The 15,453-nt window shown below is 47.7% G+C and overlaps 1 protein-coding gene across 2 annotated transcripts in view; it reads left to right on the plus strand.

Moving 5' to 3' along the window:
* The window catches only part of TWIST2 (twist family bHLH transcription factor 2), a 43,415-nt gene extending 29,303 nt beyond the window's left edge, over window positions 1-14,112 (plus strand). Inside the window, exon 2 of one of the 2 annotated variants that reach the window (XM_065669704.1) lies at window positions 13,505-14,112. The gene's annotated coding sequence lies outside the window, so the exon portion shown is untranslated. Of the gene's footprint in view, window positions 1-4,988; window positions 5,765-13,504 lie in introns of those variants that run through there. The other variant, XM_065669703.1, reaches the window with a different exon arrangement.
* The last annotated feature ends 1,341 nt before the right edge of the window (window positions 14,113-15,453 follow it).

Genomic DNA, 15,453 nt, shown 5'->3' on the forward strand with positions numbered 1-15,453 from the left:
TATGGAGAGTTTCCAGCCCTGAAGGTACTCACCTGGGTAACAACCATAGAGGCCATAGACTGTTATTTGCTCTGCCCCACTTCCAATCAGATCCAACTCAACAGGGGGCTTCTCTTTCCCCATTCACTCTCTAACACGCCTGTAACCAGTTTACGGTGCAGCACCTAGCACAATAAAGCCAGCATGGGTAAGGACCCATGATAGCCTGATTAGCCTTTTGCTGTATGTTTCACTATATCAATCCTTTCTGGTATTCTCATTTTGGAAAGGACAAGTTTTGGGATGGTGGTGATGGGGATCTCCAGCTGAGTTTGTTCAGTGCTTTTCCATGGGCTGGTTTAACATTTGTTTCCTCAGTGCATGTTTGCTTCCCAGGGAGGAAGATGCCAGAATTTTCTTGTCACCCATGCCCATCAATGCTGCCTGCTCTGCTAGCATCCTATCTATCTCATGACACCAGCCTCTCTCGCAGCAGTGCTGCTCCCCAGTCCAAACCTCCACAGCCTGCAAGTTAGCATCCCACTAAAACGAATGTTGTGGGGGTGCTCCAAACAAGCACAGTCTGGGGCGGGAGACTTCAAAGGGGGCAAAACATGGTGGCAGGGATGGTGCCAAAGGCAGCAGAGCCGTGGAGACAACACAAGATGGAGGGGAAGCTGGCTGGGACCACCGAGGCAGCCACACACAGGGTGGGTGAAGAATGTGCCCATTGGTGCCACTTATAAGAGATCTGTGATTGCAATTCAGACTCCTTTCAGCAAGATGCTCAGTCAGAAACTGCGTCCATTCGAGCAAAGCCGAAAGGCAGCAGCATCAGCCCCAGGCAGCATGCCCTGCACTGACCCAGCCGAGCAGGGCCAGGGTCTTGGCTTTAACCTGCGCTGGTTTTTACTTCCCCAAGTTGAAGGGGGGAGGAAGCAGTCTATAAACTTCTCAGTGACTGCCAAAATCAGTCCCAGCTGGTGCAGGGTGAGCAGCTGGTGTGTGCTGCACCGCTCATACCCCTCGTCCGCTACTCACTGCCTGACCCCATTCTCAGCCCCAAACATAAGTCAAGAAGTTGTGCCAGCACTTTCCTGGTATGGATTTTAGGTGGACAAAACCCATGTGGGCAGAGAGAGGCTGGGACCCAGGGGAAGAACCATTTTCTTGCAGTAAAATAAGTTGAAAAAGCATCCTTTAAAAGAAACAAACAACCACCACCACCAGCAAGCAAACAAACTCAAGCCATTCAACTGCATTTCCTATTGCATTTGCACTCTGAGTTATGTTATGGAAGTTATTTCAATCCCTTTGGAGCCAAAACCACCCTAATCCTATATGAGCGAAAGCCTCAGGGTCCTGTTGCAAAATCCCTGGCTGTACTACTGCTGCACCTTCCATCAAACCAGCAGCTCTCAGCTCTCACGGTTTCCACGCTGTGTTCTTGGGTTGGGGAATGCTCCAAATGTAAAGAAAGAAAATAGAGCAGCAAGCCCTCAATTCATCATGCAAAGGAAACTGCACTGGGTCTGCAATAAAATAATGCAAAACAACTACATTTTGTGTTCCAAGTTACAGGGTAAGAGAAATGCTTGAGAACTGTGTTCAGCAGAGAGCTTCGCTGTCTACCAGCTCAGTCCTGATGCTACAGTCATGCTTTGTTTTATAATGCAGCGTTATGCCTTTTAGCTATAACTTTGAGAATCACAAGGTGCCTTATTATCACCAGTTGATTAAATCCCACATGCACTGTAAGAGAGGAAGGGATGTACTGCCATTTCTCATCCGGGGAAACTGAGGCACATGCAAAGAGAGCAGTTACACAGCAAGCCTGTACGTGGTTAAAACTAAGCTCTGTGTTGTCCTGCTGTGCTACCACACCAGCTTAGTGCCAGGAAGGCATTCCCTGTGAAGCCTGCTGCGTGCTTTCCTGCTTTGTTTAAGTCCATATCTCATCATTCTGCTGCCATAGGAAACCTGCAGCCATTCCTGCAGGAGTGCATTAGGAAGCCTCCATGGGTCCCAGTCATGGGAGCAGGGCAGAGAAGAGCTATAGGAGCAGCTGCCAGCAGAGTGCTTTGACAGGCTTTGATAAGCTCCTTGCTGAGCCCCTCTGGGATTAAGGGATCATAAACATACAATACGACCTTGAGAGGGTCCATTAAAAGCACAAAATCATTATGGGAAAGCTCTCTATGATTTAAGGGGGAAAGGAGCCTGAAGGGCCCTGTTGCCTCATTTTATAGCTCCTGAAGGAAAGCAGGGCTGTGCTTCCCCTTTTGGTGCATGATGTGCTGGGGATCGAAATCAGCCCTTCGGGGGGATCAAGCACAAGGCACTGGATTTACTGGAGCAGTTCAAGATGGGTCTCCAGAAATAAGGGGCAGGAGGATTCAGTGGTGTGACAGCACTGGGTAGGGGAGGAGGAAAGACCAGCAGCAGGTTTTGGGGGATAGTATCCCTCTTTCTCAGCCAGCAGCTGATCCTCCTTCCCCCTGCAAGCCTCAAACCACTACAAGCAAGGACCAGGTTTCTGAAGTGAGGATTACAGGCCAGATTCAGAGTATGAATTCTCCAATACACTTACGCAAACTGAGAAGCCACTGAAGTCCCCCAGCCTTACTAAACTCCACGTGGGATGATAGCAGGTTTTTATCACAGTACTCCTCTATCTGAGTGACATGGAAGCGGGGGATAGCTGAAGAAGAACAGGCTGGGAACAGACATCACACATCACTTCTCTGCCTGCTGTGGGCACGTTGCCACACATCCCACAACCAAAGTGTCCTTGATGCCACAAAAACTGGTACTTAGAGCCAGGTTTTCAAAAGCAGTCAGCAACCAACATCCCAAAAGTCCACAGAAGAAGAAATGAAAGGAGCAGGGGTTCTCATCTCATGCACTTTGCTTATGCTGATAGATGGGTTTGTGAGTGAGTGGGTTTTACTCTTTGATGTGGACCGTATATAGAATACGTGGTAAGAACGACCATCAAAATGTTGCAGGCTATGAACTGAAACACAAGTTTATGTCAAGATGTGAAGAATAACATGGCCAGGTAGAGCAGCTTCCTTTGGTGACCCCTATATCTGACCATAATAAGGCTCAGTCAGCTCAGACAGGCTGCTTTAATGTGCAGTGGAAATAACCTACCAGGTTATCCTGCCAAGGCTGATAACCCAGGAGTAGGACTAGATGACTTTTGAGGGTCCTTTCCAACCCAAGCTGTTCTATGATAACCAGGCACTGGCCAAGCAGTGGCTGAGCAGCAGCCACATCTATCCACAGTGACACTTCATTCTGGTGACCTGTGTGGGATGAGAAAGGATGGGTTAAGCCCTGGGAGCATGCAAGGGACCCAGCAGAGCCATACAAGACCCATGGGGCACAGCCGCAGTGCCGTGCATGGGGTAGACCTAGACTCATTCACCTCACAGTAACAGGGAAGACATCAGCATTGTGCTGCTGTGAAATTCCCGGTTTTTCCAGTCAAACAGAGCCAAAAAAGCTGCTGGAAACCAGAAAGAACCAGTGGGAACGGGATCCTGCACTGCAGCAGCAGCCAGAGCAGGGTGTCTCACCCGGGGTTAAATCTATTAGCTTGCAAATCACCAGCTCTGCTCCAAGAGCAGCTTTGTGCTGACCTCTCCAGTCCTGAGTGGGATTTAAAACACCAGTGCAAACAGATCAGCTCAGTATCGCCTCCTACCTGTTTTCACCTTGTTTTACATGGCAGCCAGGTTCAGCGAAGAGCAGGGTACGGGGATACGTCGTGTAGCTGGCAGCAAGCATCCTCCATCCCTTCTTCTGCTTGCTGGAGAAAACAATGTTAAAAGAAGGCCATCAGAAAATCTCTCCGTGGTATCTTCTTTCCTCCCTGTATTTTGTTTTCCTTTCCTGAGTCCCTCCCCAGCGCCAGCATTAGGAAAGGACCAACCTGTCATCCATCAGATGTGCACATACATAAACCACTGCTGCTCGCACACACCAAGTAGTTAAACTTTCCTAAGTGGCCCTGGGCAGCCTGTCAAGTCCTTAGCTCGTATGCAGAATGTGGTTGTAATTAGATAATTAATAACTTTGAGAAGGAAAGGAAAGGAAATAAGCTAAATGGGAGCTTTCCTTAGTGGGAGGAAATAATTATATCTGCTTTTTGATATATGAGCTGAGGTGGCTTTCTGAAGGCAGGAACAGCATCTTGCCCGCAAAGCCATCCCTCCCCCAAGTTAGCTGGGGTCTCCCATGGGCACTGCTGGGTCACAGAGTTTGTCCCACCAGCCCACAGCGGAGCAGCAGCAGGTTGCTGCGGATCAGAGCAAACCCTGCAGGTAGCAGGGCTCCCAACATGCTGCTGCATCTTGTCACATCCCAATAAATGGGGCAGAAGAGAGACGGTACTGTTGAGTCATCGGGAATCACATGGAGAACTGGAGTTTAGCCCAACATCCCTTGGGGTTGGAGATGCTGCTGTCAGCAGATGGCCTCTGTGATTGATGCTTTGCTCCTGTCTATGGATTTACCATTCCATGCTCTGAACTTAGGTTGTACATCCAAAAGCCAAATGAATTATAAAGTTTAGGTTGATTTTTCTGTGGCTAGTGGTGGTTTTGGATGGGCTTAGATATTACATAAATGTGTTACCCAGGGATGGAAAGAAAATGGATTCATTTCCCACACAGCTTGCCTGATGTTGGGCTGGAGTCACTGTAGGTGGAGTTCCTAAAGCCCAGCTCAGACACCCAAGCATCTGATCTCCCCTCTTCCCTTGCTCAAGGTGGTGCGGGGCTGCTCCTGATGCCTTGGATCTCATCCAGCTGCTGGATTAGCTGTCTGCTTCCATGCTGCTGGGACCAGGGCTAGGTTTCAACACGTGGTTACTGGTGATCATGAGCTACAGCCACAATCTGTAGGTGAAAACAACTTTACCAGGCAACACACCTCAGAAAGATGTCCTGTATTCTGTGTATTTATTTCTGTTTTCTTCCTTTTTTGTCTCTTCTCTCCAGACTGTCCAATGTCTGAGACTGAAGTGGAATTGGGATGTATCCAAGTTTGTAGCTTCTGAAACCTTAACAACCTCAAGTAAACTGGTCCAAAAGACCCCTCTTGACCTCCCTTGCTCTGAACTCTTGCAGAGCACTTAGACTGAGCAGAAAACAGCACCAAAGCTGATGGTCTGAAACTTTGCAACATCTCTCCCTAAAGCGACTGACCAAAGAGAAAAGAGAAACAACATTCCTGTGTGTCCATTGTTGTGTCTGTCTGTGTGTGCATTTGGTTTTAGCTCTTTGTTCTTCTGAAAAGACTTAATTCAGGAGTACATTTATGAGAAATGGTTGGGTTCAGATTTTACTTCCCTGGACCTGCATTCTTTTCTGGGTTTGTTCGCTGTCTGTTTGTTTAAATCCAACACCTGATTTCTTGTGCAGTAATGGCAAAACTGGACCAAGGCTCTCGCAAGAAAAAACAACAACAACAACAACAACAAAAAAAAAAAAAAAAAAAAAAAAGAAGAAGAAGAAAAAACCCCACTGTGTCCCCAGTTCCCTGCATGATTTGATTCAAGTACAGCCTGGATTGCAGACTGCCCTCCACGCTCTACTGCCTCTTCCTTATTGCTCCATGATTTGCTACCGCTCACTCCCCTCATCCCCTTTTCGTTTCAGTGTATATGTTGCTTATTTGTTTTATTTATTGAGATATTTTTAAGGAGCTAAGAGACTACAATGTTGCTGTGTATACTGCTTCTCTTGCCAATAAAAATAAAGATGTCATGCAGCTACTGAGGGTATGAGATTTACATTCTTGACTGCACCGCTCTGAGCAGGAGCTGAACCACTTCCTTGCACCTCACCATGTTCTGACCTGCACTGATTTGGCTACAAGCTAGTTTCTCAGGTGATGGAGGGCTAAAGGTGTGAGTGTCACTTGGCCAGTCTGATGTCTGCCTGCTTGTACCAGGAGTAGCTGGTTGTTTACTTGCACCCTGGATAAGGAGGGCTGCTCTTAGAGGAGATTTTGCCCTTAAAGGGACATGGAGCTGTTGGACCAAGGGCTGGAGCAGCTCTGCTCTGGAGCCAGGCTGAGAGAGCTGGGCTGGATCAGCCTGAAGAAGAGAAGGCTCCTGAAGGGGAGACCTTAGAGCAGCTCCAGTGCCTAAAGGGGCTGCAGGAAACCTGGAGAGGGGCTTTGGACAAGGGCCTGTAGGGACACAAGGACAAGGGGAATGGCTTTAACCTGCCAGAGAGGAGACTGAGATGAGCTCTTAGGCAGAAGCTCTTCCCTGTGAGGGTGCTGAGACGCTGGCACAGGGTGCCCAGAGAAGCTGTGGCTGCCCCATCCATGGGGCACCCTGCTCTAGTGGAAGGTGTCCCTGCCCGTGGCAGGGGTTGGAACTGGATGAGCTTTAAGGTCCTTTTGAACACAAGCCATTCTGATTCTACGAAAAGCCAGCTACACTATGGAAATGGTCACCCAGAGGTGCTGCTCTGTTCCTTCTTCTTACTTACCTTACTTTCTTCCTGCTCATCCTGTGAGCAAACACTGGGGTGGACTTTACTAGTGCTCAGTAACCTCCGTCCATTGCCTTGCAGAGCCCCATCAGACCTTCGGTCGTACACATGCTGAAACTGGGTTTTCATTTCCAAGTCACAAACATGTTTGAAAAGAAATCATTCTGAAAAAAAAACCAAAAACCATAAAATTACAAATTCCTTTAAAGAACAATTGTGGTGGAGCTGGAAACACGGGCCTGAAGTATCCAAGAGACCTTTTGTTCTCACACCCTTTCCTGATGGATTAACAACAGCGCTGGTTGGAATCTGGGCTGCAACACTGAGGCGATGGAGCGAGATTGATGGAAGGGCAGGCCCCTGGCAAAGGCAGTTTGGGAGGCGCAGTGTTCCTTGTTGGGATTATCATCCTGACTCTTGCAAAGCAAGAGGCAAACCAGGTCTTTGTAAGAGAGATCTGCTCTCTTTGTAAGAGAGATCTGGCAGGGTGTGATGTTTTAAGCAGGGAGGGAGGGGCAAAGAAGAGATGGTGAAGGATAATTGACTCCAGGGGGGGAAAAAAGGCAACTCTGTGGTGTCTAGAGCCATTAAAAAATAAATCATGTCATTCCATCTAAACCAGCTTCAGAGAAAAACATTTTAACATGCCAAATCAAGAACATACATGTGTGTATCAGATGCTTTAATTGCCTGATAGGTTTCAGAGCTTGAACGTCACATGTTTATTTTAAACCAAGCACAGTTGCACAGAGTAAAACACATCACATCCATTAGAAGCTCTTACTAGCTTAAAAGTCAATGACATCTCAGCCTGGGCTTTTGGTACCAGCAGAGCAAAAAATACCATTTAAGAAGGTGAGTTTAACAGATGTCATGCAATGCAGCAAACAGAATTTTCCCTCTTTTCTTTTTGTCCCCCAGGGGATGCCTGTGTCTTGGTTTCTGCCACTTGGTGAATCATTAATTGTGCTCCAGTTCGCACCATAGAAACATATAGAATGGTTTGGGTTGGACCTGCACTTCCCCTCTTTAACCAAACTGATTTCACCACAGGGAGTGACATTGTTCCAACCCAAATCCAGCTTCAGCTTTATTAATGGCTTGTCAGAAGAGCCTGTTTTGCTGCTTTACTCCCCCAGGACATGACCAGGACCAGGAGGAGATGGTCAGACCTACCCCAGCCACAAGTCGGATGTGTGCAGCCACAGCAGTGCCACCATAGCTGCCATGTGCCTTCCTTAATGCTACAGGGGGTCAGAATTGCTCTATGCTGTACTGGAGGAGCACTTAAGATCTACGGAGCTCTATGGAGGAGCATTTAAGGACCTGTTAGGGTAGATCAAAGCATTTTATATCTCACTCTGCAAAGCGCACTAGCAACTCCTAGTGAAAATAAATGCTCACAAGCACCCATTGGCATCTCTTCCATCAATCTGGGGAGTTAGCCAAGGCTCCTCTGGGTGAATGGCCTTGGAGAGGTAGATCTGGAGCTCAGAGGTAGAATCATAGCATGGTTTGGGTTAGAAGGGAACTTAAAGCTCATCCAGTTCCAACCCCTGCCACAGGCAGGAATGCCTTCCACTAGAGCAGGTTGCTCCAAGCCCTTGTGTCCAACCTGGCCTTGAAGATTTGGGTTTTGAGGAAGAAAAATCAGTAACTGTAAAAGTTGGTGAGGCCAGTCAGAAAACAGCTATGCCATAGGACTGGGGTGAGTGGTTTCAGTTCCCCAGGGGAGAGCTGACCCTATCAAATGCTCCAGAAAGTCCTGACAATTTGAGAGCTGCAAACTCTCCAGATAACAGATTCCTAACAGAAAACACATTGGGATTGATGAAGAGAGAGACATGCGTCTCAATCAGCTGCTGAAAAGGCTTTTTGTCTTGTCTGAGTTCATCTTGCATGAGCCAGCAGCGTGGGTTAGTTCAGAAGAAGCTGAAGTAAAGGTAAAATTCAGACCCTATATCCACAGCTGTGTTGTCATGCACTGGACATAACACTGATATATTTGCTTCTCTTTCTTACATGGTAGGAGGGGGTTCTTCAGTTGTATTCCTCCCACCATTCACCCTAATTCCTCAGGGGACTGAGTTTTCCTTTCCTAATCCCACCCCTGCATGAAAGTCCAACACCCCATAAGAGATGAAGAGGGCAGAGACAGACTCTCTTGTGCAAAACAGAATGAGACCAAAAGAATCCCTTAATAAAGCTCCTGACAACAGGGTTGCTCCTCCATGGCAACACACATGCGCACGTAGAGCCTGATTAAATACTGGTCCTGGACTGTTTGGTCTCTGTGTACATGAAAGGCTACAGAAAACACCCAGGACATGCTGGTTTGTGCAGGAATCCAGCTAACAACAAAGCCAAATGGTCACTGGGATGAAGCCAAGCACTGAGGTGATGATGTGAAGTGTACTGATTGCCTTTTAAATGCTTCTACTCGATCCCAGCTCAGTTTAGCACCACCAAACCACCCTATTTTCACAAGAGGGCAAAAAGCCTTCAACTGCCACTCACATTTTCAGCTTGAGTCCTACATATGGACCAAACGAATCCTGTGGGATCTGTTTTCTCCCTAGCCTTTTCCATGGGCACCCTATTTTCAAGGAAGCAGGGAATGCTGACAGTAAGGAGGGATTTGGGAATGGAGGGGAAGCACTGGCAATGCTTCCCAGGGGTGTTTGTAAACTGGGACCACCAAGGCAACATTTCTGGGATGCAGAATTCAGCCCCCCCTTGAAGGGTGACAGCAAAGAAAGGTCTGTGCTGGTTAGCACCACCTCAGCACTGAGACCTCAGCTATGGGAGCTTGCATCCTACCCAAGCCTGGAAAAGGAGGGAGCCCATGAGCTTTTGGAGGCACCCAGATGCAGGCAGCTGTATGATGAGGACAATGATAAACCTTCTATTTACTGCTGTTATGAAGCAGAGTGACAAAGTGGCCTTTATCAGGGTTAAACATAAAAATTGCCCCCAGAAGCCACAAGTGATGTGAAAGTGATGTTGCCTGAGATCTTTTGCTCAAACTGTTCTTGTGTATCACCTGGGCAGCCTTGAGGAAGCAAAGCATTGCAGGTGGTCGTCCCCCATATAGCACAACTTGTTCCAGTATGGATGTGGGCTCCATCTGTTCTGCCCGGCTTTGCTCACAGCGTTGGCCAGAAATCATGGATTCATAGATTCATTTAGGCTGGAAAAGACCTTTAAGATCATCGAGTCCAACTGTTATCCCAGCACTGCCAAGTTCACCATGAAACCATGCTTTTAAGTGCCACATCTCCACATCTTTTAAATACCTCCAGGCTCTAGGGATAGTGAATAGGGAGTGGCAAATGCCCTGAGGTATTTCAATGAGGATTTAGCCAAACATGGATCAAAAGCCATAGACGACTTCTGGATGCATTTTGGAGATCCCTTCCAAAGCACTCAGTGAGAGGAGAGATTACAATGACAGATATCAAGAAGCAATGCCTGCCACCCCAAAAAAGCTTCATCAGTGCTGCCCTGGGACACCATGGTGAGTTCCGCTTGTATGGCTGACATGCAGAGTGGTTTGGGAGGAGAAGATCCTTCCCTTGGGGCCCTCCTTCATCTTCTTCAGGCAGACAAAACCTATTCCTGCGCTGCTTCAGCCACAAAGGACAAAAGGAGAGGTCAAGCCCAGCAGAAGACCCCCTTTCACAACCCATCCCTTCATCACTTACATGCTGTCTTCACAATGCATTCAAAGTCATGAGTTCCTGTCTCATCTTTAACCCTTTCTCCCACTTCTAGCACTAAATCAGTAGCCATAAGCTGGTCAACCAAACCTCAATAATAAGCAAATGCCATACGTTACCAGCACTTCACCCATGTTTTAATGGGATAATTCATATTTAATAGGATGATTTAATGGGATTATTCAGAAATCATAGATTCATAGATTCATTTAGGCTGGAAAAGACCTTTAAGATAATTGAGTCCAACCCTGCCATGTTCACGACTAACCCATGTTTTTAAGTGCCACATCTCCACACCTTTTCAATACCTTATGAGTATTGAGAGGTATTTACTCATGAGAAACTATGAGTTCTTGTCTCATCTGTAACTCTTTTTCCTACTAAATCAGCACTAAATCAGTAGCTATAAGCTGGTCACCCAAACCTCACTAATAAGCAAATGCCATACATTACTGGCATTTCACACACATTTTAACGGGATAATTCAAAAGGATGGAGGTTTTTCAGCTGCATCTCGATGCTTTTTGTGCTTTTGATGTCTTTTTGATGTCTTTTGATGGCCTTTGGAGTCTCAGGATTTGGTTTGAGCATGGTAAAGTGCACTCAGCCCTTTTATGATTTCCTGCCTTGTTTCAGAGCCCTGCACTGAAAGACTTCAGTTGCCTCCTAAATCTTTTCACAGAACTCTCCTGTCACTTTAAATATTCCCAACATTTTGTTAGCTTCAAGACTTTGAAATCATATCAAAGTAAACCTCAAAGGGAAATAACACAAGGAAGAGTAAGGCTGGAGCTTAATTCATATTTAAATAAAGATCTTTGGCTTCAGCTTGGGTTACTGCGTAAAATGACTGGGAGCAAATGGAGCTTTTAAAGGCCATGTTCCCCCCAAGAGGTCTAGTTTAAACCCATCAGTGAGCCTACCAGGCGGAGGAATGAAGCTGCCTTCCCATGAAATAGTTCCCCACCATTGGGAAGAATAACATTTGAAGTTCTTCAGGATCAAGATGGACTTTTTCCTCCCACCCCTCCTGAGCTCTGACCCTGGATGGTGTTGACAAATGGTGCTGCCTCCCTGCAGGCAGGCAGAAACTTTGTCAAAGACTTTGCAGAAGAAAACAAAGAGCTAAGGATTGATGTGCAAGTCAAAACGTAGCTTCCTTTTTTTCCCTTCCTTTTCCTTCCTTTTCTTCCTTCCTTCTCTCCTGCTTGCCTTTCTGCCTTCCTTCTTTCCTTCCTTCCTGTTTTCCTTGCTTCTTTCCTGCCTGCCTACCTGCCTTCTTTCTTGCCTGCCTGCCTACCTTCCCCTGCCTTCCACTTCCTTGAACCTCACATTTCTGAAATATATTTCAAAATACCAGTTTCCAGGAAAGAAGGAAGGAACTGAGGGTTGGTGTTCAACAAACCTCAGCACCTGACTGGGATTTGCACAGGGCCACACTAAAGGCAGCTTTCCAAGCTGCCTGCCCAGTATGGGCACGTTTGCAAGAGCAGCAAAGCACACAGCTCGCCTTGCCTTCATCTGGGGATGTCCTTTGCGATTTGCCTTTAAGCTACGTATCCTGTGCAGCACAGAGCAGCAGTGGTGACGGATTTAGCCTTCCACGTCCCCTCTGCTTTTATTTCTTACTTCCTATTCAAGAACAGTGTGTGGGAAGGACAGCTTTTGCTAATGCTGGCAACTCCAGAGCTGCCAAAACCCGAAACAAAGGCTGTGAGAAAGATATTTCTGCAGGAACCATTTGCTGAAACATGATTCATTTCTTTCAGATAAGTTGTATTTCCTCCAGCCAACACTTGCAAAAGGGTTAGGCTCCCTTATCCAGCTTGCGTGATGAACACATCCAGAGCATGTGCTTCCAGTTGAGTCTTTGTGATGCTGCACTCGATAGCATGATGTGGCAGCACAAAGCTGCTCTCAGGAAAGGTAGCTTGAAGCAGGGGGACTTGCACTGGGCTTTTCCTTCTATGTGCCCCAGCCCTTACTAAGTCACGCGGCTGAAGGAGACTCTCCCACCCAGCTCCACGCCACCACTTCAAGCAGCATTGTTTTCAGCGGGCTCTGACATGCCTGCTCAGTCAATGTGGCTTTCTCACCAGCTACTGGAAACAATGGGCTCTGCAGGTCATTTGCAGTTCGTCACGTCTTTGAGTTGTCCACTGTTACTTGGAAAGGAACAGTTCTGCTTCGCACATGGCCACACGATCCATGATGAAATTTCCTAATATCCCCTATTTCAGAGTCCTCTTTTAAGAGAGGCCTGCCAGAATGTAGCTTGCTTTCCCAAATTAGTGGTCTGGTGCAAACTCAGCAGGAGCTGGGCCTGGAGTGGGACCAGTTGGAATGGTCCTGGCAATGCAGAAGACAGTGGCTTGGGAGCACCATGGGAGGTGGGGATTGTGCCATGATCCCCCAGCCCACTTGGGTCTGGATCCAAGGCTCAGCTCTGGCATTGGCCCTGCTGGATTTTGACCCTGACCCCTCTCTTTCCAACAGCCCTTTGCTTCCTTATGGATAGCAAGAGGAGTTGACTGAGCATCTTCCTCCTCCTCGCCCCTCTGGGTGCTCAGCTGAAGGCCACATGGGGCTCTCCATCCAGTCAGGGCAAGCCCTAGTGAGGTGATGGACCCAAAACACTGGGCAGGGAGATCCATGGGCACAGCCCCTTGCATCACACTAATGTGGCTCATGCCATCCATGGGGCCAGCCACACATCTGCCAGACCCAGGCATGAGCCTTACACATGGCCAAACTTGGCCACCTTTCAGCATCCATCCAAGAAGAGGCCTCTGATCTCTGTATTTGCTCTCCTTTCTCTCCATCACTTTCCCCTGGACACCTCCATCCCTATCCACTAGTCTCTTTCATCTGAGCTTCCTCTACACAACAGTGACAATCACAGCCAGTGTCTATTCAGCCCCATGGCCACAACCTTACCCCACCAATGCCACCTTCCCTCTGACAGACACAAGGCACCAGAGTGTGTTACCTGGTGGGTACTGATACTCCTGGTGATCATGAGGACATCTGTCCTCAGACAGCTCCTTGTGGTTTGGTGAGGGTAATGTAGAGTTCTGGTCTCTTCCTCCCAGGACAGGGGCCAGGTGAGCACAGGAATGACAATTAGGGAGAGGTGGGTTTGCTTGTGCCTGCGTTCAATTTTTAACACCTTGGCCTAGAAGGAAGCCAATTTCCCCTTTCCCCCCCTATTTTTTTTTTTCCTTGGGATACATGATTTAGCTGCAGAGATATTTACATGGTGTATTTATTACCTGGCTTGTTCTCCCACAGGCAGTCTTCCTTCGACCCCTCGCTCAGCAGCAACAAAGCTACACCATCACATCATCACCATCAGCTACACCCAGGCATCATGCCTTGTGCCACCACCATTGGCACACTGAAACAGCTGGAGGTGTTGTCTGTGGCCAGCTCAAGTTCAGGCTTGTGCTGCAGTCACTGGTTGCCACCACAGAGGATCCTTGTCTCATCAGGGTGCCAGGAAAAGCTGAGCGACTGAGGGAGCTTGCACCACCTAAAAGCCAGCAGAGGCATGAGTATCCATCAAATCTTGAGTCCCAACCTTCTCATATTATGGCAGTGGGCTGAGGTGGGGTGAGATTTATCCCTTCTGGAGAAACAACACTGAGCACTATCTTCCACATGCACAAGAGAGAAGCTGTAAGTCTGAAGGAAGAGAGAGGTGCAGAGGAAGAAGAGGATTGGCATGCAGTACAGAAAAGAAGTGAGAGAAGACCTGCCTGTTCTTGCAGCCCACATGTGGATACCTCAAGTGTGGAGATGGATGGCTCATTCAGGCTTCAACTCAGACCCATTTTCTGCATATCAAGTACCGCTCTTAGGTTATATAGTTTGATTCATGCTAAACTCAGCTTTCCTGCACTGGGGCTTCAGCATTGCCCTTGTGAGCCCATGCTTGTCACTGCTGCATTAAAATAGAACTAAATCAACAATGTCAATGGTTTTATTGTAAATGCTGCAGGAGCAATGTGTTTCTGCTAAAGAAACAGCTTCCATCCTGTGCCATGTGGTGCACGGGGTCTCCTCTGTCTACATCCAATCCCTCCCCACAGTGCATTATTAGGATATTAGGGAAAGAGCACTGCACATCAAGGCAGAAGCTCTCTGAGAGGAGGCTGCAGCACACACATCTGCTCAAGACAGGATGTGGGGAGTCTTTCGCCGGCACCACAGCACAGTGTGGACTGGGAGCAGCTACCTCTGGTACAGCTCGGCTGGGTTGTAATCAGATCTTAATCAACTGAACCTCAAGCTGTGACATGTTTATATGAGCAGACCCTTTTCCCTTCATTAGTACTGGGGTCAGGAGAAGGCAAAGGTCAGGCTTGAAGCAGATGATTTTGCTTCTAAACTAAACCATCAGCTTCTTCTACATCCTTCCTCAAAGAGCTCGGCTCACAAATTTTCATTGAATACCACCAAGATAACTCTTTTCCTCTCATCACATTCTCTTTAATAGGAAGGATATTTCATTCCCCAAAACTAGTTCCTTATTACCCCGGGTCCCAAGCTATTTGGGAAGCTTTGGCTGGTATCCTGCCTTGTGCTTCCATTGATGTAGTCAGGACTACTAGAAAGATAAAGGGGACAGAGATGCCAGATTGGCACTCCTGCTGCCTGGTTTTAATGGTTCTGCCACCCATGCTCCCACAGCATCAGTGATCTGTTTGACACGCTGGAGGCTGGAAAACCAAACCCCATGGTCAGGCATTCAAGTGCTCGCTTCACTTGGAAGAGAAAACAAGGACAAAAAAATGCAGCTGGCTTTCAGGTTTCCTACTTTTACTCCTGCAGTCCAATTAAAGCTCAGTGTCCAAAAAGCAAACCAAAGGAGGTGATTTAGACAGCCAGTTTCAAAGGAGGTTGAGGGATTTAGGTGCTCAAGGAGAAGCAAGGAGCTGCTTTTCACAGCTGCATGTGGAAAGCCCACTGGGATAACGTGAACCTTTCTGAAGCTGAATACACATTCTGCCCTGGAGCTGCAGGTTCACATCCCACAGGAGGGTCACAGTTAAAAACACTGATGATTGCAGTTGGGTCTCAGCTCCCATCGACCACACTGAAAAGGGACAGTTCAAAACCAGTGGGTGATTTCAGAGGACCAGGCTGCTGTGGGCGATGCTCAGCAGTTGCTGCAGTCTCCACATAGCCCAGTGTTACTACGTGGTGAGACACAACATAAACAACCCAACACAACCAAC

This window comes from Lathamus discolor, chromosome 3 (assembly GCF_037157495.1).
Source record: "Lathamus discolor isolate bLatDis1 chromosome 3, bLatDis1.hap1, whole genome shotgun sequence".
Classification (NCBI taxonomy): Eukaryota; Metazoa; Chordata; class Aves; order Psittaciformes; family Psittacidae; genus Lathamus; species Lathamus discolor.